The following is a 25,150-nucleotide window of genomic DNA, read 5'->3' as shown; positions in this document are numbered from 1 at the left end:
GGCAAGAACACTGGAGTGGGTTGCCATTTCCTTCTCCAATGCAGGAAAGTGAAAAGTGAAAGTGAAGTCGCTCAGTTGTGTCCGACTCTCAGCGACCCCATGGACTGCAGCCTACCAGGCTCCTCCCTCCATGGGATTTTCCAGGCAAGAGTACTGGAGTGGGGCGCCATTGCCTTCTCCACCGACTCTGTTTACATCATCTCAAAAACAAGAACACACTTGCACAAGACTAAAGCTTCCAGTTCGCACTTAGATTCCTAACCCTCTGCCAAGTGTGCCTCAAATTGCCTATAAGGTCACCAGCAATGAGGCATGCAAGGTGGATGGCTCTGTGAAAATCCACCATCACTAATGAAATCAAATAAGTTCTAGTGTCCAGTGCAATGTCAATAAGTCAATCACATCCTATCTGTAAGGAAAAGACAGAATTTATTGTGTGAACAGTGGTTCATTAATACAACTCCTTTTTTTTTTTTTTCAGAATATTAGCTTGTTTGCCTATAAGTGGACACATTCGCTGCACAAAGACGAATATTCTCAAGTTGAGTGGAAGGTAAACACTGTCGTAGAGTTTTCTCTCTTCGATGATCTTTGCTGCATGAGTGGAATATGGAGGCTGATGGAGAAACAGGGAGAATGATTATGGAATAAGTAGCAAATATTTCCCAGTAATTGATTTACATAAGATTAAGCACAATTAACCTGTTCCTCTGACTCACTGAAAGGTTTCTCAGTCCAAGAGGCAAGGTCTGCACCTGGTATTTGAGGGAAGTCAAAGACCTTTCTAATTACCTACCTGCAAGAATATCCATTAGCATAGATCATGTGTGTTAGTCGTTCAGTCAGGCCCAACTCTTTGTGTTCCCATGGAGTGTAACCCGTCAGGCTCCTCTGTCCGTGGAAGTCTCCAGGCAAGAATACTGGAATGAATTGCCACTCCCTTCTCCAAGAGATCTTCCCAACCCAGGGATCAAACCCGGGTCCTCCTCCAACTCCGCCCATTGTAGGCAGATTCTTTACCACCTGAGCCACCAGGGAAGTCCAGCACAGATCATGTGAGTGGATTAATCCATCAGCAGTGGCCATCTAAGAGAAAATTTCCCTAGAAAATAAATCTACTTTGTTGAGACTGAGAAGGTGGATGGTGAATACTCTAAAAAGGGAAAGAGTATTAACATTAAAGGACAGTTTCCTTAGTTGAATTCAGGACACATTGTGTCAAACTAACAAATATGAATTTGTAGCAAGTATGAGTTCTCTGCTGGAAAAACGTAAAAGATACAAAAAGGGCTAAGATCTTTGAAGGCAGCTTACCTCCTCATAGAAGCTTCAGGCTTAAATTCCACAGGCTTATTCTGAAACAAAAAGAATTAAAACTTTTAAAATATTACTTCATACTTCTGAATATGTTTTGCCAGGAAGACTTCAGGTTACCATCAAACAGAATCAATTCTATTCTTGCTATTTGGTATCACATATAAAGCCACACATTGTCATCTCTGGAGATGGGACACAAACTTTTCAATCCAACCATGTGATCTCACTCATTAAGAATCCATTTCTGGGCATCTCCAATGGAGCCAATCGTGACAAGAGATGTTAAATGACAACAACAAGAACAAAAACAATAACAAAGTCAAACTATATTTGACCCAGTTGAAGATATTTGCTTAAGGTTTGACCATTTTTCAACTAGGAGGAAAATTACAAAAACAATAAAACGTTTGTTTAAACATGTTCAACTTTTTGGTAATTTATCAGTAACAAAGGAATTTAGTTATTTTCAGCATTTGGTATGCTGCTGCTGCTACTGCTAAGTCGCTGCAGTTGTGTCGGACTCTGTGCGACCCCAGAGACGGCAGCCCACCAGGCTCCCCCATCCCTGGGATTCTCCAGGCAAGAACACTGGAGTGGGTTGCCATTTCCTTCTCCAATGCATCAAAGTGAAAAGTGAAAGTGAAGTCGCTCAGTCGTGTCTGACTCTTCACGACCCCATGGACTGCAGCCTACCAGGCTCCTCCGTCCATGGGATTTTCCAGGCAAGGGTACTGGAGTGGGGTGCCATTGCCTTCTCCGCATTTGGTATACAGATACCACAAAGAATATATAGGGGCTTTTAAAAACAATGACTCATTATAATGAAAATTCTCTTTATAGACTTTCCCATGCAGACAACAGACTATATTTTTAGAGATCTCATTTAAAAGCATGATTTCTAAAAAATAAAAAAATAAAAAATAAATAAAAGCATGATTTTTCTAAACCATTGACTATAGGACAAGATGTTTTTGGACTAGAAGGAATTTACAGAAAACAGAGACAAATGGCTTTTCTAATATGATTCTGAATTAAAACCATCCCACTTACTTCTTTATAGTTTTTTCCCAACTGCTGCTATTCAGAAAAACTTTCTAAATTTTAGACTACTGATTTTTCTTAGTAATACAAAACTTAATCTTATGCTTAGATTAGAGAAGAACTTTCAGCAGAATATTAGTAGTTTAAAAGCACTTAAACTTTTATTTGAGGCAATGCCAGTGAAACTGTTTGCACTGTGCGCTTCACCAATATCTGGAGAGTCATCCTCAATGTGGAATTAACAGGTCACCTCTCGGTAATGCATTCCACTGTCATCGGGATATAAACAGGAAATCATTTTTTTCAGCTTACCAAATCAAATCCATATATTTTGTTATAGCAAATTTTCCTGTGGTTATAAATGCTAGCGAGTCTATAAATACCATTTCTGTGTAAATGAATTAATCTTTATTTTGTGAATCTATTTTTAAGTCATCTATCTGAAATCACATTATGCATTTCAGAAATGCGTTACTGTTTCTTTTAGAACATGGAAGTCAATGTTTCAAAGCCTGAAAAAAAACCATACAAAAAATACAAAGGTTTTTGCTTGATTCTTCTCTATTCATTCAGAAAGAATCTAAATGAGATTCTAAAATGCTCAAGGATTTTTTTAAGGAAGAAATATCTTGTTGTCAGTAAGTACACATCATTTAAAATTCCATCTTTTAAAATATGTTGAGTTGCACAATAGCACAGAATGTTTGGCAAGCAGTGTTGAAGCTCACAGGGCCTGATGTTCCCTCATCTGAGATATCTGGTAAGCAAAATCTCTTTGATATGCCTTCATCCAAGATTTGGTGTAATGTTTGTAAACTACAAAAGAATTGGCCACACAGAATTAGCTACCAGGCTTCCTCTATCCTAAGATGAACTTTTCCCCAGTTTAACTTTTCTAAAATCAAATGGTTCTATGTTAGGGTAATTATATTTAAAATAGTGTCATGTTCTTTTCCAGTGACCCGGGAGGATTTTTGTTTGTTCTTTTGTTCTGCCTTTTTCTTTTTTCTTTTTTTAATGAATCCCCTCTGCTTTCAGAGAGATTTGCTGTGGACTGGTACTCCTGGAGCCCTCAGGTCCATCACCTCCTGCCAGCTTTCCATGTGTGCTTTGCCATGAAAAAGGAAGGAAACGATTTTAAATGAGGGGTGAATCTTATTAATATGATGGATGTTGTCTGGACAAGTGTCTGTACTTTGCAAGTATATTGAGCATGCTCCTTTTAACATCTTTTTTTTTTTCTTTCTGAAACCCCACAGAGAATGTGTTAATCATATTAACGTATTGGTTTTAGAACCATGACCTAAGTTTACATTTGACTTTTAACGAAATATTTGTATAGCCAAGATTTAGATAATAACTGTCACCAGAAAGCTAGCTTTAAGGGGAAATCACTCTTGATAAAAATCTTAGTAAACCACTTCTGCACAACAAAGGAAACTATTAGCAAGGTGAAAAGACAGCCTTCAGAATGGGAGAAAATAATAGCAAATGAAGCAACGGACAAACAACTAATCTCAAAAATACACAAGCAACTCCTGCAGCTCAATTCCAGAAAAATAAATGACACAGTAAAAAATGGGCCAAAGAACTAAACAGACATTTCTCCAAAGAAGACATACAGATGGCTAACAAACACATGAAAAGATGCTCAACATCACTCATTATCAGAGAAATGCAAATCAAAACCACTATGAGGCACCATTTCACACCAGTCAGAATGGCTGCGACCCAAAAGTCTACAAACAATAAATGCTGGAGAGGGTGTGGAGAAAAGGGAACCCTCTTACACTGTTGGTGGGAATGCAAACTAGTACAGCCACTATGGAGAACAGTGTGGAGATTCCTTAAAAAACTGGAAATAGAACTGCCTTATGATCCAGCAATCCCACTGCTGGGCATACACACTGAGGAAACCAGAATCGAAAGAGACACGTGTACCCCAATGTTCATTGCAGCACTGTTTATAATAGCCAGGACATGGAAGCAACCTAGATGTCCATCAGCAGATGAATGGATAAGAAAGCAGTGGTACATATACACAATGGAGTATTGCTCAGCCATTAAAAAGAATACATTTGAATCAGTTCTAATGAGGTGGATGAAACTGGAGCCTATTATACAGAGTGAAGTAAGCCAGAAAGAAAAACACCAATACAGTATACTAACGCATATATATGGTATTTAGAAAGATGGTAACGATAACCCTGTAAGTGAGACAGCAAAAGAGACACAGATGTACAGAACAGTCTTTTGGACTCTGTGGGAGAGGGAGAGGGTGGGATGATTTGGGAGAATGGCATTGAAACATGTATAATATCATATATGAAATGAATCGCCAGTCCAGGTTCGATGCAGGATACAGGATGCTCGAGGCTGGTGCACTGGGATGACCCAGAGGGATGGTATGGGGAGGGAGGTGGGAGGGGGTTCAGGATGGGGAACACGTGTACGCCCGTGGTGGATTCATGTTGCTGTATGGCAAAACCAATACAATATTGTAAAGTAATTAACCTCCAACTAAAATAAATAAATTTATATTAAAAAATAAAGATGTCAAGTTAAAAAGAAATCTTAGTAAACCAAAATTAAAGAGATTAATTTTCTGCACTGCAATTCTTTTTTTTTTTCCATATTTTTCATTTTTCAGTAGTAGCTAATAGGCTTCTGAAATGAACATCTAAAGTCTTTGTAAATCAAATATCTCTCTCAAGTATAAGAAAGACTGATACAGCTGGAAGTATTCTCCTAAATTAGGAATGTGTGTGTGTGTGTCTGTTGTGATATATTTTGTATATGCCATATATGTAACTGTGATGAAAGCTACATCATTCTTGTGGTTTTGTTAACCACAAACGTTCAAATTCAGACTTGACCAAGTGAAGAGAAGCCAAGAGCAATTACTAGTGTTGGGAAAAGACAGAACTTGGCATTGCAAAATCTGGGATGAAGTCCCTGCTCAGTCCCTTGGGCTAGTCCCTTAAAACCTCTAAACCTCAGTTTTCGACATCTGACATTAAGAATGCATAATATGCCACTTCTTAGGATGGCTGAGCATTCAAATGCCATAATGGAAATATATATATTTTACAAATAATAAAATGCTCTACAAATGTCATTTTAAAACATTTAAAAAATAAAATCTGAGACAACTTCCTAGCTGAGCAGGCCCTCTGGGAATTATTTAAATAATCAGAAAAGAAGATCATTAGAAGCTGAACTTGGCACAATTGAGCATGAGATAGTCACAATTCATGCTGACTTACCAGGCCAGTGTATTAATCCCAGGATCCTCATGCCCTTGGCTGTGCAAGGAAGCCTCAGTCTGTGGACCTGGGAGCCATGGGGAAAATTTTCACGTTCCTGAATGACCAGGATGAGTTGGTTTCTTCATTCATACTCTGTACTAGGCTCTGGAGATACAGAGAGGGCTAAGAGCCAAGGCATATGTTCTTCTAGAACTTAAAGTCCAGTAAGAGAGACACAACTCAATCAACTAATTACCTAAATACATTAAAATAGTGAATAGCCTTTAAGAGTTCAGGTGGCTCTGAAGCATATGAAATGCAGACTTATTTTGGTCTTGTCAGAAAGCTTTCCTGGGGAAGTAACATTTGGACTAATACATGACAGCAACAATGAGATGAAGTTGGGGGCAGAATGGAGAGGATCGTAGCAGAGAGAAATGTTTTAGCAAAGACTTTGAGACAGAAACAGCTGAAAGGAGGCTGTGTTGAAGGAGCCTGGAACTGGAGACAGTCAAAGAAATAAGCAGGAACCAGCCTGGAGAAGGTAATGGCACCCCACTCCAGTACTCTTGCCTGGAAAATCCCATGGACGGAGGAGCCTTGTAGGCTGCAGTCCATGGAGTCTCGAAGAGTCTGACACGACTGAGCGACTTCACTTTGACTTTTCACTTTCATGCATTGGAGAAGGAAATGGCAACCCACTTCAGTGTTCTTGCCTGGAGAATCCCAGGGACGGGGGAGCCTGGTGGGCTGCCCTCTATGGGGTCGCACAGAGTCGGACACGACTGAAGTGACTTAGCAGCAGCAGTCTGTATCTGAGAGCAGAGACGTGACAATATTACTTTCTTGAGATAACACTGTGGAGTGAATTGGTGAGCTGAGACGCAAAAGTGAAAAACAGTAAGTTTGATTAACATGGCAAGTTTGATTCAATGGAGAGAATTCGCTAGTTTCAAAAGAGGTCTGGGTACCATCCCATATTTGTGGATGTAGATTAAGAGAAAGGGTTGAGGAATAAGCTTTGGGCGGCTCTAACTTTTAAAGTCTCAATAGAGGAGGAGAAGTCTAAAAACAAGAGATAGAAAGATAAGAGGGGCATTAAGAGTCAGAAGGGGGAAAGTTGCTGCTGAGTGGTCTAGTAAGGTGAAAACTGAAAAAATGCTCATTGGTTTAGTGACATGGAGGGCATTAAGTCAGAGAGAACTATATTGGAGGCAAGATGGGAACAAATGTCTGCCAAAGAGTGAGAGGAAATAAAGAAATGGAACTAAGTTGTTTAAGACATTTGGTTATGAAAACTACAAGTAAAAGAGTGTGGTAGCTGAGGAGGGAGATAGAGAAATATAGGGGGACTTTTTGTCCATCCCCCAAATCAGCTGGTCACTCACTCTATTGGTCTAGAATTTCTTTCTCCCTTAAATTTGGGATGGTGTTGGTCCTTAGAGAGTATTTGAAGAGGAGGGTGGATAGTCTGACAAATATAGTCTCCAAAATAAATAAATAAATGGATCATTCATTTCCTCACTACCCACTATCAACAAGTCCCACACCAGCATTTATGATTTCTAAAAGAAACTTTCAATGATATGTTACTGGAAGAAGGAAGAAAGAAAGATGTAATATATCTCAATATAAGTGTGGGCTTTCCTCTCATTCAGACTTCTTTTCCCAGACAATTATTTAAAGCCATGTCCTGTTCCTTCCTAACACCTCTTGTGAGTCCATTTAATCCATCTCTGTCTTCACTGGCTTGGAAACATCTCCTGTATATTGGGCCCTAGACAGGTATGGCCCCAGGGCTCAGGGGAGATGTCACTATCTTCTCTACCCTGGTCATCACTCCTCACCCCTCATCCTCTAACAGCAGAGAGACTTCTACTGAGCACCCAGCCACTGGTGTTATGCTGGGCTGTGCTGAGGTTGCTCAAGATGAGATTCCAGTGCCTCTTGCCACCGGCAGTTCTCCTCTGCCATTCACTGATAGTAAACCACACACCGCAGGTTGGCAATCGGCACTTGTCTTGCAAGCCTGCTGAGTCTGGCCCCCAAACACAGGTTCAACATCTTCTAGATCCTGCTGCCTCTTTTTGGAAGCTTTCTTCTAGCTAAACCTAGATGTCAATGGGCAGTGTAGTATATTCTACAACCAAAATGTATTTTTGTCAAAAAGTAAATTTATTTTCCATTACTGATCTAATTTAGTAAACATTTAACTGAAATAATTAAAATCGCTGTGTATGTGTCTGACTGTTGGTGACACCATGGACTGTAGCCTTCCAGGCTCCTCTGAACATTGAATGCTTCAGACAAGAATACTGGAATGGATAGCCATTTCTTTCCCCAGTGGATCTTCCTGACCCAGGGATCAAATCTTGGTCTCCTGCATTGTAGGCATATTCTTCACCATCTAAGTCACCAGGGAAACCCAGTTAGAATCCCTAAGGATCACCAATAATTGATAAAATTAAAAAAAAAATTTTTTTGAGAATGTTCTGGAAGCTATTTCTCTTTTGCTGTGTACTCAGGGGACTCTTGAGTACAAATAAAAGGATTATGTCTGTAGGACATATGTTGCCATCTGTTTGAAATGAATCAATGACCAATAACTCATATATGGTATCAATGTATTTTCCAATTTAAAAACAACAAGTTAGAAAGCTGTACACTTTAAAATACAAAGCAGGACAGAAGATGTGAACAGATGTTTCACTGATGAGGCTATATGGATGTATCAGTTCAGTTCAGTCGCTCAGTCGTGTCCGACTCTTCGCTACCCCATGTATACAGGCACATTAAAGGACATTGAACATCATTAGCTACCAGATAAATGCAGGTTAAAATGATCATGAAATAGCACTACACCTATCAGAACCGCTAAAATAAAATTAGTAACAACCAAATGCTAGTGAGGATGTGCGGGGAGTAGATCACACATACATTGCTGGCAGGGAGTGAAAAGGTATAGCTTCCCTGGAAAACAGCTGGCAGTTTCTTATGTAACTAAACAAACAATACTATTCAACCCAGCAAATACATTCTTAGGCATTTATCCTAGAGAAATTAAAACATATGCCCACACCAAATGCTGTACATAAATTGTCATTACGGCTTTATTTGTAAGAGCCAAAAAGTTAAAACAGATGTCTTTCAACACAAACTGTTCCCTACCATGGGACACCACTAAACAATAAAAATAAATTAACTATTGATATCTGCAAGGGGCTTCCCTGGTGGCTCAAACAGGAAAGAGTGCCTGCTATGCAGGAGACCCAGGTTCGATCCTGGGTTGGGAAGATCCCTTGGAGAAAGGAATGGCAACCCGCTCCAGTATTCTTGCCTGGAGAATTCCATGGACAGAGGAGTCTGGCCAGCTACAGTCCAGGGGGTTGCAAAGAGTTAGACACGACTGAGTAACTAACACTTTTACTTTCACTGATATTTGCAACAACTTAGAGGGACCTTCAGAGAATCATGTTGAGTGAAAAACATCAATCCTAAAGGTTACTTCATATATGATTTTTTAAATGACAAGATTTTGGAAATGCAGAATGGATTAGTGGTTGCCAGGGGTGAGGTATAGGGTGAAAGGTATGCAGGGGAGAAGAGGGGATATGGTTATTAAAGGGCAGTGGGAAAGGTACTTGTCCAGTATCATGACTGGTGACAGATACAGGAAAACCTACATGTGATAAAATCATATACAACTAAACACACATGCACACACACAAGTGAGTACAAGTAAAACTGGGGACATCTCAATAAAATCAGTGGATTTTATCCTGATCCTGGTTGTGATGATACACTAGAGTGTGCAAAATGTTATCACAAAGAGAAACTGGGAAGTGTGTAAACAGGATCTGTCTATATTACCTCTTACAACTGCATGTGAATCTATACCTAGTAATATCTCAATTAATTTTAAATACAAAAGTCTTTATTGTTTAGTCGCTAAGTTGTGTCTGACTCTTTAGGACCCTGTGGACTGCAGTCTGCCAGGCTCTTCTGTCCATGAGATTTCTCAGGCAAGAATACTGGAGTGGATTACCATTTCATTCTCCAGGGGATCTTCCTGATCCAGGGATTGAACTCTCATCTCTTGTGTCTTCTGCATTGGCAGACGGATTCTTTACTTCTGAGACAGCAGGGAAGTCCAAAAAAGTCTTTACCACAGTTTTTTCTTTGTGAGGTACTCCTCTAAGCAAAATGGTGATGAGCAGTGACTATTAGTGAGCACACACTTTGCCACATGAAGGTTAAGACAGCTGTGTCAATAGGATGGCTGGAAAATGATAGTTCAAGTAGGTTTTATTCCGATAGCCAATGAGTACTTTATATTCTTTTCAAATAACATCAGGAGCCAATTTACTGTGCAAAAACCACTACTATTAATTTTTCCCAAAGCTTTTTTTTTTTCATAATCCATTTCTATGAAAATGTAAGTAGGAACCTCCATCTGGGTGGGAGTTTGCAAAAGCTCTGTAATTAGCCTAAAAAATTTTGACCTTGCTTCTTAGCCATGCAGTGGCCATACGAGGAACTCCTATCCATTTATAACTCAGAATCTTGCAATTTTGGAGTAGGTTTGGTTTTGAACCCTCTTCTCTGCTCTTTTTCTCACAAGCTCATCTGAATCCTGAGGGGGTAACTCTTTACCATAGCTTCTCAACAGCTTATCACTGCAGCAATCAGATCACATTTTAAAAAATGCATTTTTAACTTCCTCTATGGGGTCGCACAGAGTTGGACACGACTGAAGCGACTTAGCAGCAACAGCAGCGGCAACACAGATATGGTGCTCCCCAGGTGGCAGTAGTAGCAAAGAATCCGCCTGCCAGTGCAGGAGACACAAGAGACACGGGTTCCTCCCTGGGTTGGGAGGATCCCCTGAAGTAGGGAATGGTAACCCACCACGGTATTCTTGCCTGGAAAATTACTCAGACAGAGAGGAGCCTGGTGGACTACAGACCGTGGGGTCGCAAAGAGTCAGACACAACCCATCAACTGAGCACAACACAGACATGCTTTCCCAGCACACCTTAACATTTTCCTTTCTATTTTAGAAAGGTTTATTATAAGAAATAACCATCTGAAGACTGTTTCTGCATCTCCTCAAACTATGAATTGAGTGCACTACCATATTATTAAATGTCTCCTATGTAATAATTTCTGTGACAAATTTTTCTCAGAGTATTGGAGAAAATGAAATGTCCCTTTGAATACAAAAGTATAATTATATTAGATCACAAGAAATATAGACTCTAACATGATTTATTTCTGTCCTACCTAGAAACTCAGATCTAAGCTTTGTTTTCATTTACTACTTTTACCTAACTAGAGATATTTTTCTCTTCCTCATACCTGTTTACTTTCAATATAATTTGTCTTAAAGGTTGTACTTACTAAAATTTTATCAAAGATCTTAGCCAACTGAAGTTCATTTAATTCTTGCAATTAATAACATCACTATAATACTACTTAAGCATTATGTATTTTAATTCTTTTTCCAAAAAGATAAACAATGTACGCTATGGAAATAAAACCAGCAAAAGGACACATGCAGGATTACTTAATATATTTGTGTTTCTATTCATTTTAAAACTTAAGACTCAGGGATATTTAGTTCCCTATTTTAACAAACTCATAAGTTGTCTTCATTTAAGAAAAACAGGTTTCCTGTATCTAAAGTCAAATCACTAAGTATAACTCATATGGTAGGCATTAAAAAGAAAAAAAGCCTACTCTGCCAGAAATTCCTTCAAATTGTTTTTGGTCCTAAATAGAAGGAATGACTTTTATGTAAATGTATTTTCTGCTCGGGTGTAAGCAAAGGCCTAGGTAACCATCTTTTCTCTTACCCTCTGCCGGAAGGCCAGGATACACTATCACCGTGTACCTAATTTTCCTGATTTATGCACTCTTTCTTAGGTACATACTACAGACTAGCTCTCTGGATGCCTCTGACCCACATGGGTTAAATCATAACCACCTTGCATAGTGCTGCATAGGCCTGTCTTACTCTGCCTTCAACCCCATTATGGGCCTACAGCTCTTTCAGGGGTTACACTCAGAGCCTCTTAAATGAATGCTCATTCCTCTGCCTGGTCCAAGCTGGTCCAAGCTGGCGGTCTCTTTGTTCCAATTTATTTCCATCTCTACCCCTCTCTTCTCTATCAAAAGTGACTTCCACTGGAATTTCAGAGAAAACTGGAGAGAGACCACCAAGCCATGTGGCCTCCCAGCCTGGCCCTTCCAGGGGCCATATCCCCCTGGGGCTCTCAGCTGTAGCTTTCCTTGGTTTCTCTCTCAGTTCCCAACGTCAGCAGTTCCAGATGTGTGATCACAGGCACTTCTCTGGTTTACTACAAATTTTCTTGGTGATTGCTCTTGCAGGTGATCAGTGAAGACCATCCTATTAGCAGTGTTCTCACTTTTGTACATGTCTACCATGACCCTGTGTCTTAACTGAGACTGACTGATTTCTGCAGATACAATCAATGCCCAATGAAGGAGAAGCCAAGCATTGTTATTCTGCTCATTGCAAAAAGTCCAGGCCTGGACCCCAGCTCCAATACTCTGGCCACTGATGCGAAAAGCCGACTCATTAGAAAAGATCCTGATGCTGGGAAAGATTGAGGGCAGGAGGAGAAGAGGGCAGCAGAGGATGAGAAGGTTGGATGGCACCACCGACTCAGTGACATGCCATTGTTGTTGTTCAGTCACCAAGTCGTGTCCAACTCTTTGTGACCCCATGGGCTAGATCCAGCATGCCAGGCTTCCCTGTCCTTCACCATCTCCAGGAATTTGCTCAGACTCATGTCCATTGAGTTGGTGATGCCGCCCAACCATCTAATGAGTTTGAGCAAACTCCAGGTGATGGTGAAGGACAGGGAAGCCTGTTGTGTAGCAGCCCATGGGGTCACAAAGAGTCAGACACGGCTTAGTGACTGAACAAGACGCCTTCACTACTGTACTTTAAACTCCTCTTCATCTTGTTCTTGGACTCTTAGATTCCTTCTTGACTTTTGGATCCTGACTTTTTTTTTTTTTTTTTGACCCATAGCACTCTTTCTTAGGTACATACTACAGACTAGCTCTCTGGATGCCTCTGACCCACATGGGTTAAATAATAACTACCTTGCATAGTGCTGCATAGGCCTGTCTTACTCTGCCTTGAACCCCATTATGGGGCCTACAGCTCTTTCAGGGGTTACACTCAGAGCCTCTTAAATGAATGCTCATTCCTCTGCCTCCAGAGAGGTGCCCCTAGTTAGGGAGAGAGGAGAATACTCCGAGCTGCTTCACAGACTTTCTCCTGCTCTTTTTGGAACTAGAGACTAAGCCTACTCTTATTGCAAATAAGCCCTCGAATATTTGTGAATGTCCACCCAGGGGCTGCTGTGTGGAGTCCATCACTTCTCTGTATCCAATTCAGTATGAAGACAACTTGAACAAACACCTAAATTCCATTTCATTTTTTTTTATTCACCCAAGACACTAATCCAAATCAGATCATAAGAACATCCTTGGCTATTTCATAGTTCCCCAAGCTGGATCAATTTACTGAATTCTAATGTTCAAAGTGGTCACTGCTTATACTGATAATTCTAATTTATACTATAATTTTAACTATTAACTAGCTAGTTTTAATTATCAACTAATTTTAACTATAGCACTTAGATGGTTCCAATCATAGTGCTCTCCTTTCAATTCGTCAAATACACCAAACGCATGGTAACAGTGCTTATCTGGCCTTACATAATCTAGCTTCTGCCAACTTCTCCATCCTCATCTTTTACCACTTCCTTTCTCGCTTCAGTCATGCTGAACTTGTTTCGGTTCCTCGAATGCTCTTACTGGGACTCGCACTTATTTGTGCTTTTGTCTGACACTCTTTAGCCCCCAGCTTTTGTTCCTCCTTATAACACTACGTCCTCAGCCCAAGTTTGGATCGTATGGTCTGTCTGTGTACATGCGTGGTGGGGAGCTATACATGATATAATGGGAATTAAAATTACATGTGTTTCGCTTTTCCAAAGTGTTTGCTGGTTATGTCTGTTTACTTGATGGTCTCTACCATTAGACTACAAGCTTTGTGAGGTCAGAGGCCGTGTCAACATAGTAAATGGCCAATTCATATTGGTTCAATGAATGAGCCATCGAACTGTAAGTTTCCAATAAATCTCTTCCAATGCAGTGCACTTAGATTGTTGTATTAGTTATATTCACACTCTTGAGAACAGGGGAAGCCTACGCTGCTGATGTTGCCTCGGCCCGTATCCCTATATCTCACAGTCTCACAGCCGAGCTTTACCTGTTTTGACAGTGAGAAGTAAGATGTGGCTGCCTTGGTAGATTAATTTCCTAAAATGAGGGGGGGAAAAAAAGCTCAGACAGCAAATACAACATCATGTTCACAGACTAAGCATTCAGGCTTCAAAGAAAGGTAATTGAAAAGACATCTCATCCTTTATTCTTGAAAATATTGACTATGACTGTGTGTAGTCCGAAGTACAGAAACTTCAAATTCGGCAGAGAATGTTATCTGGAAGGTAAAGTCTGAGCAAATACTGGATCATTACCTCAGTACTCCCTATCAGTCACTTCTGCTGCGATTCTACCATAAGCTTCAAATCGAGTGAATTTTCAAAAACAGCCTAATTTTCCTTCTTCAGACAACTTTAAAAGCAGGATCATTGAGAGTCAGTGGAAGTGGTACTAATAAATAGATCTGAATTGTTTTTCCCCTGACCACGGCCATCCCCATTTTTGTTAAATCACCAACCATGTTATGCTCTGCTTTTTTTGCTCTCATTGAAACCTGTTTATGTGTCTTACCAAAATAGAAACACTGTAGTCAGTTCCTTTGAGAAGGAAGTAAACACTGGCTCTTCCCTCATAAGACAAGGTTCACTTCAACAGTAAGTCCTGACCAGAATACAAGGAGTGCTGACTCATTTTTAAGTCAGATTTCTATATAAGAATAAGTTTCAACTATTCCAGAAGGTTCAATACCTGAAGAGTAAAATACTAATTTTTCCCCATTTTTTTTCTTGAATTTATTGCACCTAATTAATAAGATTCATTTAATCAAACATTTGAAGATACCATTTTATTCTTAAACCTTTTAAGAATGAAAGAAATAATAACCATTTCAGCCTCTAATATCTAAAATCCAGATTATCTTTCAAATGGTTTTATCATTAATCAAGACAACTCCCCAAGCAAATACTTTAATCCTATTCAATGTCTTCAACTATTCGAAGACTGACTTGAGACCTGAGATCAAACCAGGTCTGAAAACTCTCCAGGCTTCTGAGATCCTGGGACATGCCTAGATCAAGACTCAGTACAGTGCAATTAGGTGTGGGGTGGGAATGGTTTGGTAGAGAGGTCAGTCCTGTGGGAACAAGATACAGAAAAGAGAAGTGTTGCTGGTAAGGAGGAAGAAAATATGGCAGATTCTAGTCTTGAGTTGAGCCACAGATTTTTTTAAGTTGAGATAAGATTGGCTTATGCCATTATGTAAGTTTCACGTGTATAACATTATATTTCTACTTCTGTAAGCAGTGTGCTCACCATGCAAAAAACTAGCTTATATCCAACACCCAGCAGTTGACCCCCTTTACTCCTTTTGCCCTCTTCCCTGTCCCTTCTTCTCTAGTAATCGTTACTCTGTTCTCATTATCTACATGTTTATCTGGTTTGGTTTATTCATTTATTTTGTTGTTTGTTTGTTATATTCCACATATAAGTTAAATCATGATATTTGTCTTTCTCTTACTTGTTTCATTTATCATGAAACTTTGAACTTCATCCATGTTGTTGAAAATGGCAAGATTTCTCTCTTTTTATGGCCAGTGTTATTCCATTGTATACATATTCCACTATTCTCTATCCTGGGCTTTCCTGGTGGCTCAGTGGTGAAGAATCTACCTGTCAACGCAGGAGATGAGGGTTCCATCCTTGGGTAGGGAAGATCCCCTGAAGAAGGAAATGGAAACTCTCTCCAGTATTCTTGCCTGGGGAATCCCATGGACAGAAGAGCCTGGCAGGCTACAGTCCCTGGGGTCGCAAAAGAGTTGGACATGACTCAGTGACTACACAACAATTCTTTGTTCTATCGTCCATTGGTGGGCACTTAGGTTTTTTCCATATCTGAGTTATAATAAAGAATGCTGGGATGAACATAGGGGTGTATGTATTTTTTCAAATGACCATTTTTACATCCTTTGGATAAATATCCAGAAGTGGAATAGTCAGACCATATGGTAGTACTGTTCTTAATTTTTTGAGGAGTCTCTATATTGTTTCCACAGAAGCCGAAGGCTGTCTTGAGATACTGACCCAGAGAGAGATGTCTGGGATAGCTAACTCATCAGCCTTCCTGAGTTGTTACTGCCATTTGGCCAAGGAAGGCAAGCTCTAGTCATGGGTTGTTCTGCTTACTGTTTTGAGCGAAATGATCTCCATTCTTACCTGTTGCACATGTCTATCACATGTTCTGTCTCATTATGTAGTTATATTTTTAAGTTTCTTGAGGCAGCATCTGTGTATTGTAATATTCTATACCATCATACATCCATGCCTGGCACAGTGAAGTGAAACCACTCAGTTGTGTCCGACTCTTTGCGACCCCATGGACTATAACCTACCAGGCCTCTTCGACCATGGGATTTTCCAGGCAAGAATACTGGAGTGGGTTGCCATTCCCTTCTCCAGGGGATCTTCCCGACCCAGGGATCAAACCCAGGTCTCCTGCATTGCAGGCAGACACTTTACCATCTGAGCCACCAGGGAAGCCTGTCACAGAGCAATATGCAAAAGAGATTTGTTAAATCAATGAATAAATTAATTTTTATAATGCTTGAGGTTCAGTGTAACAAAACACTGAGAAAATCATATCTTCAACATAGTTCAGTCTTCACTATTTATATGATGAAAAATACATAATTTGTTACCTATTAATACTTCTAAATGCATAAATTTAAAGAAAACACTAATTCACCAGCACAAGATGCAAGGCAATGTCTTCTTATTTGGAATATGCTGGTATTTAAATGGATCAATAAGCTCTGAGAGCTGGTGATGGACAGGAAGCCTGGCATGCTGTAGTCCATAGGTTGCAAAGAGTTGGATATGACTGAGCGACTGATCTGAAATGGAACAATACTCAGCATTTTGAGTTGCTTAGTTTGAGACTAGTTCTGTTTCCTCATTTTTGCTAATCATCATGTTTGTCACAGGCAGTCATACTCTCTATTTATTCCACAATATTAGTTCATCTGTAAGCAGATGTGGTGTTTCCCCTCTTTGACATCTTCTATTCCAACTTCCTCCACAACACATCTGTGCCAAGCAGAGATGCCTGGGTGTGCACATTATTATAAGACACAGATGCTTATCTCAAGAAGCTTACAAAGATAGCTACATAAGTAGGTAATACATAAATTGTTTCTCACCTTCAACTCTTTCAACAAAGCATAAGTAATAAAAAATAATATTCATTGACCTTTGTTATCCCAGAACATGACAATAAATGTTGTATTATTTAATCTTATAGCAACATTTTATAGCTGGGAAAAAAACAGAAGTTCAGGAACTTGTATAAATTGTCTGTAGTCATATAGATGTCAATGCTACTGTCACTAATGCCTAAATGGAGCTCAAAAGAAGAAGTAATGTAGGAGAAATAATGTGATATTGGCAGTTGATGGCACGGTGGTAATTATTGATAGGGTGGGAATGCATGAAACGACTATCTCAGGGGGAGAACATGAAAGTGAATAAGCAATTCCAAATTAATCCTGGGTGAATAAACAGAAAGAATGAGAGAAATTGAGAAGGAGCCATAGAACAGGTAAGAAGAGAACTAAGAAAAGGTAACACTGTAGAAATCAAGAAAAAATGATCAATAGTGTAACTGCTACAAAGAAGTCAAGGAAGGTAAGGCCTGGAAACAGGTTCTGGACTTGTCAGTAATAAAGTTATTAGCAATCCTAACCAGCATATTTTCTCAGGGGTTGTGGTGATAGAAGTCAATTTGCAAAGAGAGATCAGGAAGTCAAAGAGAGAAAATAGAGCCAAATCTTATACACATTTTGGTGTCAAAAGGAAGAAGATAAAGCAGAACAGTTGGCCCTCCATATTTGGGAGTTCCTCATGTGTGGCACCCCACTCCAGTATTCTTGCCTGGAAAATCCCACGGACGGAGGAGCCTGGTGGGCTGCAGTCCATGGGGTCGCTAAGAGTCGGAAACGACTGAGTGACTTCCCTTTCACTTTTCACTTCATGCATTGGAGATGGAAATGGCAACCCACTGCAGTGTTCTTGCCTGGAGAATCCCAGGGACGGCGGAGCCTGGTGGGCTTCCATCTATGGGGCCGCACAGAGTCGGACACGACTGAAGCGACTTAGCAGCAGCATGTGTGGATTCTATCAAGCTTGGATAGAAAATGCTGGGAAAGAATTCCAGAAAGTTACAGAAAGCAAAACTGAATTTGCTGCACACAGCAACTATTTACACAGCATTTACATTGCATTAGGTATTATAAGTATTCAAGAGATGATTTAAAGCACACAGGAGTATGTGTGTTAGGTTATATGTTAGTTAAGGGACTTGAGCATCTGTGGATTTGTGCATCTTCGGAGGATCTTGGAACCAATCCCCCACAGATACCAAGGGATGACTCTAGTTTGAGGCAGAAAAAGGGGCGATTCTGTAAAGTCCTTTATGGCTCTAAAAGAGCCAACAATAACCGACTGAACAAAGTCATAAAAGGGAGAGAAAGGATTCCCATAGGGAGACAGAAAGAGCAGAGGGAGTGGTGGGTGAAGTTATTCATGCTGGAAGGATAGGAAAGGGAAATAAATGGGCTTTATTGTATCTGTGACTTAAGAGATAAAGTCATATACCTAGAATGAGAAGATGAGTAGGATAAAGAGTTTCAGAAGGTTTGAAAATAATTGGGACCATCCCAATGAAGAAAAAGAAATGAAACTTTTAAAAAAAGAAAGAAAAGAAAGAATATCTGGAAGCACTAAAGCGCTCAGAGGGAGGGTGGACTCACCATAAATTCCTTAATTTTCCCAACAGGACCCAGGTCAGCAAGCTTCCTGCCCACCATGGCTCTTAAAATCAGCCCCTCTTTCTAGTAAAATGACATTGAAGATGGGAAACCAGACTAGCCAGATTTGAGGTGGGGAGAGGTTGTACTCTCTAAAATAAACTACACTCAAGAGAGAGCAAGGGTTTCAAAACCAAACTGTGAGACAAAATAAGAGCTTCTTTGTATCTTTACCCTCTCCACCCTCCAGTTACTTTTCCTTCTCCGGGAGAATACTTCACTTTCCTTTCGTTTCCTTTCCTTCCCCCTCACCTATTTTCTCAAACTCGACCCACGTTGTGCCATCTACTGAATTCAGAACTGGAAAAGGCACATGTGTTATTTTTAGTCCAAGCATCACATGGTTGGAGAATATTTCATTTTTATTTCACATTGTCTCAGGTCAATGTACCAGGTTCTTAAGGCTGTCACAAGTCTCAGAGATCACTCCTGAGAACTGCAAAACAAAGAATCCTGTGACACAAATGCTGACAACGTGGAAAGACCTTGTGATTTGCTGAGTCACTGATCAGAACTTGCAATTTTGAATACTTTCTTTTGGAATTAAAATTCTGTATCCTAACACGCCCATCTCTCTCTATATATGGATTAAAAATCATTTAAAATTGACTTGCATTTGTAAATGAAATGGTAAATGATGTTTTTGAGTACCTCTCCCCCACCATACACATTCAACTTTTAAAATGTTCAGTTTCTCATTAATTCAATCTTTTCTTTTACTGAAAATTTGGTGTAGTTTAGAAGTGACCTAGTTGTAAACTTTTGTTTTGCACATCTTTCAAGAAGCAAGAAGAGTAGACACAATTTCAAAACTTATGTTTACTTGAATGGACAAATTGTGTTGAAGTTTGGATTGAATATATGCCAATGGAAACATTTCTGTGGTGAGATGAATCAGTGCCACATTGTCTAACTATGGATTTGCTGACCATTCTTCTATATTCCTTAAAAACAACCTCTACTAGAATGCATGTTAACCTAGATCCAGGTCCTGTCTCTATTTGAAAGTACAGTTGACCCTTGAACAAGAATTTGAATTGTAAGTGTTCACTTATATGTGGATATTTTTCAACAGTAAATGCTACAGTAATACCACAGTAAATACTGCATAATTCATGGTTGGTAGTATCTGCAAATATCCAACCGTTGCTATGCAGGAACCACTTATATAAAGGACCAAGTTATACTTGGGTTTTCAACTGTGCAGAGTGGAAAACCTGGGGGCTCTTGGCGCTTCCAACCGCAAGTTGTACAAGGGCCAAATGTAATAAAATTGCATTCCTATTTAAATGTTTTATTGGTTTAAGTAGTATAATAATTCTAATCAGCCTTGATCATAATTACTTAGTGTATTAATATAACCTTATGTTTATCTTACTTCTACCATTTAAAGTATATATTGTTCTTATTCCTATGAAATTCCTGGAAACAAAAATATTTATTTCACCAGTGTCAGTCTAAAATGCTTCTTTAATATCAGATCAGAGGTAGTATTTCAAAAGGAGCAGTTCTCAAAAGCCTTGACAGTTCCTGCCACATAGCTGAGTTAAAATGAAGACTTACCATCAGGCAGCATTTTTAAAGCCTAGTATGAGATATTTTCTCTACTTAAAAGTAAGAAACAACATCTGCTTAAACAAAAAAAAACCTTTCCTATTTACATTTTGCATTAATTTTGACTGGGTATGTGTTATTTGTTGATATACATAATTGATTAAGATTATTACTCTAGGTTGATCTTATTTAAAATAATCTTTCTCTTCCATCTATTTCAGAGTAATTGGCTGGCACTGACCTCTCCAAATTTGTAATTTCTGAAATCTGCATTAATTCTGTTTATCTCTGATAAAATAGTCCAATGTTTAGAATTCTCTCAGTGCTACAGACTTATTTGTGCTGCGAATGTATATAGCTATCAGGGCACTACGCTGGGTGTGATGATCCTGAAAGGCACCCAGTCAGGGTCAAGAACCTGCATGAAGCAAGATGACTTTACAAGAAGAGGACACAGTACGCAGAGTGAGGGGAGCAGCAGCCACAAGTTGGTGAGATCAGTGTACAGGACTGTTTTATAGGGGAGGTGGTGGCGAGCTGGGTCCTAAAAGAAAAGGTCTTGAAGGTCCTTCCCATGTGTGACAGGCCAGCCAGGGCAGGCAGAGGCCTGGGGATACAGTCCCCTGAGAGCTGTGGTGATGTCTTAGAGGACCTGTATGGTTAGACTTTCAAGGACACAGGAAAAGGGGAGGGGCTCATTCTCCCCGACTTCACAGTGGTCAGAAGATTGGACTTCAGTCCTAAATTCAAAGTACTTCAACACTGAAAAATATTTGTGATCCTTTGTTCCTTTGCTCTTGAATGTAAGACGTTGTATAAATGTTCTCTAAACAGGTCTTTCACTTTGGGAAAGGAAAGGTTCAAAGAGCAAAATTTTAAGCTACGGAGCCCTTCTCAGAAGGAATGTTCTATATATATACTAGAGGAAGCCAAGTCTCAGTGAGCTTGCGGGTTGAGAGAGGAGATGGGCGTCAGGACTCTGCATGCTTCCTTGTATGGCTCCAGACTGGAGTGACTGTTGCTGGTTGTCCCAGAAATGTTTTCTAGTCATGAAGGAAAGTCATGTGAGAGACTGTCTCCTTCCTGATTGTTTTACTTTTAACTCAACAGAACAGCTAGAAAGCAGATTTCCCAGACACTTCAGAAGGAGATAAACAGCCTGAAGAAAATCTGACATCTGCAAATCAGCATAGACTAGCTCTTAAATATTTCACATGAGTAATATATTAAAAAAGCAGCCAAGCAGGACATGGCAGATGGAAGACTGGGTGGAAAGCTGAAGCCTGGGCTGGAGATAAGTACCTAATAAAAACCATTCTTTCCAAAGAATGCCAAGAACTCAGATTTGAAGATTGGCCTTGTCAACACTTAAAGTCTCTGATTCCTCTCAAGAAAAGATGTGATAAATAATTAAAAGTGAATTATAATGAGCAAATCCTTGAAAGCATTTGTTCCACACAGAGAAGTCATGGAGGGTAATTCTTCAGTCACTTCAAACCCATCACTGGCTTCTCTGGTAACAGCTGACTAGTACTGGTAACATCTTTTGACATCAAGAGCCAAGAAAAACCTCTCGAGATCATTTGCGTGTCTTTAAGTTGATGATTGATGTCACTCTTAGTATTTTCAACCCTTTGAGAAACTGTTCAACCTAAAAAACATGATCGCCTTGATACTTGCTTTCTCTCATTACATTTCTTCAATTGCTAATTCAACGTTGGTAAATGGATTTCTTGCTAGGCTAATAAATGAGCTGCTGAGAAAAAAATTATAATGAGCATGTTCATGGTTATCTATAATGAAAAGCACTTACAAGCAGTTCTTTTACGCCTCTTAAATGCTCAGGTGTGGTACTAATTTACGTTATAAAGAAAATGACTGACTTAGCAAATGCACAAATTGGTCTAGCCAGTTACCACAAACCTCAAGTAGTAGAGGCCAAAGCAATGGCCTGTCCTGATGCATGCTTTCTCACATGCATCATTTGAAGCTAGATTGCAGCTTTTGAAGCTAGATTTAAAAGCAAAAACCCATTACCTTTCATATGAAGCTCCATCAGTTACTAATTAAAGATTATGCATTCTTACACATTAAATACACATACGCAAGGCCTCATTTTAAGACAAAAATAAAACTTTATAAATAGACTGCAAAGCATGACCAACCTCCCTAGCCAATTGGCTGGGTTGCTCCCTGTTGTGAGAACATCCCAGGAGAGGAGTCTGTCATCTATTAGGAGGCGTCCAAGGATCTGAGTGCTTGGAAGGCAGAGTTCTTCTCTGGCTCTGGGAATCCTAGCGCTGGCTGGGGGCCAAATCAGGAATTACTGTGAGGCCCTTAGGTTACTTGAGGCAGTAACCTCAAAAGATACAGTAATCACAAAAAAGATATACAAAAAAAATCTCTCTCAGGTGTTTCATATTAAAAGTTTTGGGTGGAGTTCTACAGACAGCAGATTCAAAACATAGGTGAGGCTCTAACAAAGCTTGGTGATAAGGCAGGTCAGTATACCTTGCTGATGATTTAAAAACCTAATCTAGACCATTGCTTCAAAATTAAGAATTAAAACACTAATACAAACCTAAACTTTTAAAATTATTGTTGAACTCTGCTTCCTAAGAAAGATCTTTCAGAGGGACTTCCCTGGCAGTCCAGTGGCTAAGACTCTGTGCTCCCAAAGCAGGGGGCCCAGGTTCAATTCCTGGTCAGGGAACTAGATCCCACATACTACGACTAAAGTTCACACATGCCACGACGAGGGGGGAAGATCCCGCATGCCTCAACCAAGACCCAGAGCAGCAAAATAAAAAACCTCAAAACAAAGATCGGTCAGAATCCTTTGAATCTCTTAGTTTTTAAGGGCAGTATTTAATTTGTCTTATGTAAGTGTAATCACCATTTTATGGTTGGCAAACATAAAATCAGAGAGGTAAGGAATTTTCCTTACATCACACAGTGGATAAATGAGTTTGTAATAGAATTCAAGCATCTTCCACCAGTAGCTAGAAATGACAACAATCATATAGCCAATTTTTTATTATCAGGGTTTTTCATTCTTCACGTGACTTTTTGTGTTTGTTTGATTCTATAACCTATAATGTAGGTACTACTGACATTTTCATTCCACATGTGAAAAACCAAAGCTCAGAGAAGCTCCCTGACTGCTCCAGCATCACACATTGGCCAGCAAATATGCAGGCAGGAGGGACATTTACAGGCCCTGCTCTTAACCACTATACAAAAGTGGTTTTATTTCTCTACCCACTTCTACCTCTTTCTCAACCTACTTCCCTACAAAAATTTGTGGGTTATTTGTCTATCAGATATCATAAAGGAACTCATCATAGAGTGAGTCCTCCCTCTAGACCCAAAGGCAAAACAAAACCACAAGGGTGACTTTTCATCTAACAATCTGTGACCCGGGATCTGCCAAGAAGAGGCACCCCCTTACAATTCCTGCACAGCCTCTGTGGTTGAGGGCCTTGACCCCGAGACTCCCTAATTCCACCCGCATTCACATTAGTTGTAAGCAAGCATTCTTTCCATGTACAACATTGTTTGTTTTGTAGAAATGCAAAAAGCACATTTCGACTACTCATCTGTTGCTTAAATCTCCTCTATGATACTCTGGCCAAGCAGTCTGGAAATTTGAAACCTCCCATGTTAGCACATTCCATCTTGGACAGCTTTAATTGAGAAATGTCTTTTCTCATATTGAAAAAAAAAAAATCTGCCTGTGACTTCTTTTTGTTTTTTGCAATTATAAGTATTAAGTCTGTTTATTTGTTTTTATTTTGAGAATTTAATGAACTATATAGACCCTATCCCTGGGAAAAAAAAAAAAAAAAAGACTACAGCCATACACAAAAAGGCTGACAAGCAGCCCTCTGAAGGCATATAATGGTCTGTGAACCTCAAGGTTAGAAACCCTCTTCAATAACAGCCTTTCAAATGCTGTAAGTGAGAGAGCACTCTTACCCTCCGTGCTGTGAACCATGTCCAAGAAAGGGCTTGTGTTCTTCTCTTGCCACTGAATTACGTCGGCTTAGATTGTGGTCATTCATTTAGCCCATGGAGACCTTCCTAAACCCTGGCGCTGTGATCTAATCTATTCACTATGCCTTCTTCAAGTCAGCTCTAGTCTTGATCACCACAGCCCTGGCAAAGATCTTAGACAGGAAATAGCTGGAGATAAAACCCCAGTGACAGGATAATCACCCTGTGAGGTGGGAAGTGCCCCCTACATTTTTCTGCAAAGATCATATACCGGGACTTGAGTCTGTGAATACACAGGGAAGTGTGCACGTTTCAACAAACAGAATATAATCATATGCCATTAACTTTATCCCTCAAGAAACCTGCTTTTGTTTCATTTCTTCAGTGTTGGGTTAGTTCAGGACTTAGACTAACCAACTCAGAGGATATGAAAACACATGAGAACCACATGATTGAGGGTCTAGGTACCAATTGCAAAACTTCCTTTTACATCTTAGAATGTGGCCTCAGGAAACCCAAGTATTTTCCCAGGTCTAAACTCCTTCCAACTACAGTTTTCCTAAATAAAACAGAGTAGCTGCCTAGGGGCTATCTCTTTGGTGTGAAGAATTCTCACACCAGCAAGTTTATAAATGCCAAAAAGCAAGTTTACAAATGCCATGTTGTGTATTAGGGTTTTTTTTTTTTAATGGTTTAATTTACTTGTTTTTAAATGAGTTTTTTCATTTATGCTTCAAGGTATGCTTCAAGGATACCTCATAGTGTTCTAGCATTTTGAGTACAAGTTGACATTGACCCTGTCCAAGTACTTTGTAGATTTTAGAAATTAAATAATATCACTTCTAATGTTTGTCATTTCAAAGCTAAGAG

At 39.6% G+C, this 25,150-nt stretch overlaps 1 long non-coding RNA gene across 1 annotated transcript; it reads right to left on the bottom strand.

Annotated features, from left to right (window-relative positions):
• Nucleotides 1-358: 358 nt before the first annotated feature.
• On the bottom strand, nucleotides 359-24,744 carry LOC133257343 (uncharacterized). The gene is made up of 4 exons (XR_009739504.1): nucleotides 24,263-24,744; nucleotides 1,315-1,355; nucleotides 797-1,102; nucleotides 359-616 (listed from the first exon to the last, which is right to left on the bottom strand). It is a non-coding gene; the product is annotated as an uncharacterized LOC133257343 (long non-coding RNA).
• Nucleotides 24,745-25,150: the final 406 nt, after the last annotated feature.

The sequence above is a fragment of the Bos javanicus genome, chromosome 2 (genome assembly GCF_032452875.1).
Source record: "Bos javanicus breed banteng chromosome 2, ARS-OSU_banteng_1.0, whole genome shotgun sequence".
In the NCBI taxonomy this organism is placed as follows: domain Eukaryota; kingdom Metazoa; phylum Chordata; class Mammalia; order Artiodactyla; family Bovidae; genus Bos; species Bos javanicus.
Note: the sequence above shows the minus strand (reverse complement) of the source record. Positions and strands in the feature narration are given on the sequence as shown.